At 39.6% G+C, this 4,578-nt stretch overlaps 1 long non-coding RNA gene across 2 annotated transcripts; it reads right to left on the bottom strand.

Annotated features, from left to right (window-relative positions):
- Positions 1 to 2,050: 2,050 nt before the first annotated feature.
- Positions 2,051 to 4,578, bottom strand: LOC123116759 (uncharacterized). 2 transcript variants are annotated; one of them, XR_006457177.1, is made up of 4 exons: positions 4,328 to 4,578; positions 4,121 to 4,203; positions 3,618 to 3,701; positions 2,051 to 2,136 (listed from the first exon to the last, which is right to left on the bottom strand). It is a non-coding gene; the product is annotated as an uncharacterized lncRNA (long non-coding RNA). The 2 variants fall into 2 exon arrangements; XR_006457176.1 differs by lacking the exon at positions 2,051 to 2,136 and having other exon boundaries at positions 3,452 to 3,701.

Genomic DNA, 4,578 nt, shown 5'->3' with positions numbered 1-4,578 from the left:
ATACTTGATGATTGTTTTGAGATATGGAGATAGTGATATTAAAGTTGTGCTAGTTGAGTAGTTGTGAATTTGAGAAATACTTGTGTTGAAGTTTGCAAGTCCCGTAGCATGTACGTATGGTAAACGTTGTGTAACAAATTTGAAACATGAGGTGTTCTTTGATTGTCATCCTTATGAGTGGCGGTCGGGGACGAGCGATGGTATTTTTCTACCAATTTATCCCCCTAGGAGAATGCGCGTAGTGCTTGGTTTTTGATTACTTGTAGATTTTCGCAATAAGTATGTGAGTTCTTTATGACTAATGTTGAGTCCATGGATTATATGCATTCTCACCCTTCCATCATTGCTAGCCTCTTCAGTACCGTGCATTGCCCTTTCTCACCTTGAGAGTTGGTGCAAACTTCGCCGGTGCATCCAAACCCCGTGATTTGATACACTCTATCACACATAAACCTCCTTATATCTTCCTCAAAACAGCCACCATACCTACCTATTATGGCATTTCCATAGTCATTCTGAGATATATTGCCATGCAACTTTCCACCGTTCTATTTATTATGACGCGCTTCATCATTGTCATATTGCCTTGCATGATCATGTAGTTGACATCGTATTTGTGGCAAAGCCACCATGCATATTATTTCATACATGTCACTCTTGATTCATTACCCATCCCGTTACACCGCCGGAGGCATTCATATAGAGTCATATTTTGTTCTAGTAACGAGTTGTAATCATTGAGTTGTAAATAAATAGAAGTATGATGATCATCATTAATAGAGCATTGCCCCAAATAAAGAAAAGAGAAAGACCAAATAAAAAAATAAAGGCCCAAAAAAAGAAATAAAAAGAAATAAAAAGGACAATGCTACTATCCTTTTTCCACACTTGTGCTTCAAAGTAGCACCATGATCTTTATGATAGAGAGTATCTTGTTTTGTCACTTTCATATACTAGTGGGAATTTTTCATTATAAAACTTGGCTTGTATATTCCAACAATGGGCTTCTTCAAATGCCTTAGGTCTTCGTGAGCAAGCAAGTTGGATGCACACCCACTTAGTTTCTTTTGTTGAGCTTTCATACATTTATAGCTCTAGTGCATCTGTTGCATGGCAATCCCTACTCCTTGCATTGACATCAATTGATGGGCATCTCCCTAGCCCGTTGATTAGCCACGTCAATGTGAGACTTTCTCCTTTTTTGTCTTCTCCACATAACCCCCATCATTATATTCTATTCCACCCATAGTGCTATATCCATGGCTCACGCTCATGTATTGCGTGAAAGTTGAAAAAAGTTTGAAATTACTAAAGTATGAAACAATTGCTTGGCTTGTCATCGGGGTTGTGTATGATGAGAGCATTCTTGTGTGACAAAAATGGAGCACGACCAAACTATATGATTTTGTAGGGATGAACTTTCTTTGGCCATCACTACTGGAATCTGGCACTTTGCCATCTGCCATGGCAGATGGCAAAGGCATGGTCGGCGGATGGCAAAGGCTTTGCCATCTGCCAGCAGATGGCAAACAGTTTGTCTGAAACCCTGCCGGCAAACGCTTCTTTGCCGTCTGCTGGCTGATGGCAAAGAGCCTATGCCTTTGCCATCAGCTGGCAGATGGCAAAGCCTCTTAACGGGGTTAGCCCCGTTAGAAGGCTAACGGCATACTTTGTCGTCTGCCAGCAGATGGCAAAGGCTTCAGGCTCTTTGCCGTATGCTAGCAGATGGCAAAGAGCTTTGCCATCTGCTGGCAGATGGCAAAGGGCCCAAATAGGCCAGCACAAATTTTACATGTAGATGACACGTGGCCTCTTTGCCATCTGCTGGCGGATGGCAAAGTTGCCCCATTTAATTTTGTTTTTTCTTATATCAATTCATTTTCACAGAAAATCAAACACAAATATATTTATATGACCAATATAGCATATTCAACACATATTACCAATAGTCATGAACACATATATATCGAACACATATCCAACACATGTTACCAATAGTAGCAAGTTTCATCCATACATATACATAGTTTCATCAATATTACATAGTTTCATCATAGGTAGCAAGTTTCACAAAGTCAAAACAAAAACTAAAGACAAGCACTCCATCAACCCAAGCTTCCGTGATCTGAAGCAAATCTACAAAATGGGAAAGAAGAAAGTTAGAAGAAGAAGACTAGAAGAAGAAAATTATTATGATGCAACTAAAATGTGAAGATTATTATGATGCAACTTATATCTGTAAAATAGGTCATTTTGGAGCTAAGTATGGTTATTATGTCATTTTTGAGCTAACTAAGCATACTAAGTCATTTTGGTGTAAAAAATGCTAAGTAAGGTCATTTTGGAACTAATAAGTTTATTATGTCATTTTGGAACTAGCTAAGCATATGAAGTCATTTCGGAGCTAAAATATGGCATTTCGTAAGTCATTTTAGAGCTAGCTAAGCATATTAAGTCATTTGGAGGAAAAAATGCTAAGTATAGGTCATTTTAGAGCACCTACAATCAGACATACCATGACCACGAGCATAATTAATGTACCTAGATTGTCAAACACGTCGGGATGCAAAATCATAACTAAAATACACTGAGGGCAACAAAAAAAAGGCACTGATTGACCAAGTATTTGATGCACATCACATTTGAGCGCTTCCTTTCCAGTATAGATGCATACTTCCTGATTTACTTGGTGAATGCATTATGTAAATATCAAAATATAAATAGGCAACTCATACGAAAATCCGGTGTTGTTCACTGAAGAAATACATCAAAGCATATCTTTAACTTACACAAAAGTAGAATGTCTACTCGCTTCTTTACAAAGAAAGCCAAGGCTATATGTGGACATCACCTTGGTATATTTGGCAAGGGATTTATTGTTTTTTCTTCAATGCCTACAAAGCTACCAGAAATTTATCTATTTTACACTAACTATGTTACTGAAATTGCAAATACATGGCTTAGCTCCCCAAAGAAATGAATCCAATATTAACTTATTCACATGCACCACCTACTAATGGAGTAACTACCTACGAAGCTACCAGACATTTCTCTATTTTATGTTAACTAATACTAAAATTGCAAATACATGGCTTAGCTCCCCAAAGAAATGAATCCAATATTAACTTATTCACATGCAGCAACTATTAATAGAGTAATTATTATTCAAAGCATTAACTGATCAAATCAAAATATGCCTTACAAAAGAAGTGGAGCGAGTAGGAAATAGATAGCAGTAGAACACTTGAAACTTCATAACATCTAAGAACCTAGCATTGTAGTTGAAGCTTCAGTTTTGCAAACATCATTCATCTTGGTTCATTACAAAAGCAAGCCAAAGTGGTAAACATTCTAAAAGAAATTTTATCTCCCTGAATCATTATGAGAAAAGCCTGACCCTTTATATTGGGAGCATCAAAACACACCTTTTCTGCATTGTCCCACGGAAAAGTGCGATCTAAATAACCAGAAATTTTGGTGGCCAAAATTATCTGATTGGAAACATAGCAGGCAGGGAACTACACATGGATTTGGAAGCATGCTATTTGGGGCAGAAATCAGGGAAGTACAAGTGTACTCGCAAACTGCAAATAAATAGTAAGTTCGGTTTAGGGTACTTTATCTCATGGCTTGGAATTCATCCATCTGCCTACATATAGATCAGTCCTCCCTTGAGTCGTCTTCTTGGGTTGGAATGGGTACTAAAAAGCAAAGAAGTGGAGTATTTCAGTTAAAACTGGGATCAACTTCAAAAAATAAGACGGGCATATCATGTGATTCTCTATTTGTGCTTTGTTCTCCGAAGATCATCTAAAAGAAGTAAAAAATTAAACTAAGATGTAAAAAATGGAACAACATGGTCTGGATGGGTGGTAAACATTTATCTCCCTGTCAACTTGGTGCCAGGATAATATATGTTAAACAGGAAACTTGCAAGAGTACACATAAGATGTTGGACCAGGTTTATAGACAATTCGTGGAAGTGGGGGTGAAAGAGTGGAAGCAGGCAGCAAGCCTGGTACAACATCGATTCCAAAACCAGCATTACATAAAAATCATGCTTGTAACACGGCCCACTGGCATGAGAAAGAGAGAGAGAGATGGCAGAGGAGAGGAATACCCATGCCGGAGTCAGTTGTGAGGAGGATCCGGTTGTCAACAGCGTAGTGTGCTACTCGCTGGTCCTGTCGAGCGCGAGCAAGCCTGGTACAACATCGATTCCAGAACCAGCATTACATAAAAATCATGCTTACTTCCTACGTCGAGTGTACAGTAACACGGCCCACTGGCATGAGAAAGAGAGAGAGATGGCAGAGGAGAGGAATACCCATGCCGGAGTCAGTTGTGAGGAGGATCCGGTTGTCGACAGCGTAGTGTGCTACTCGCTGGTCCTGTCGAGCGCGATCAAGGAGATCCCCGGGATTAACGGATGGTGTCTGTGAGCATGAACTTGGACAACCAACCATCAAGGGATTCGATGTACGCCTTCTGAGCACTGACGTAGCTCACGAAGCAGGACCTCCAGTTCCTAAGCTCGACCTCCAGCTTGAGAGTAGCATGCCGCTGGGCATCATTGCA

This window comes from Triticum aestivum, chromosome 5B, assembly GCF_018294505.1.
Source record: "Triticum aestivum cultivar Chinese Spring chromosome 5B, IWGSC CS RefSeq v2.1, whole genome shotgun sequence".
NCBI lineage: Eukaryota > Viridiplantae > Streptophyta > Magnoliopsida > Poales > Poaceae > Triticum > Triticum aestivum.
This window is presented reverse-complemented; position numbering and strand designations above follow the sequence as displayed.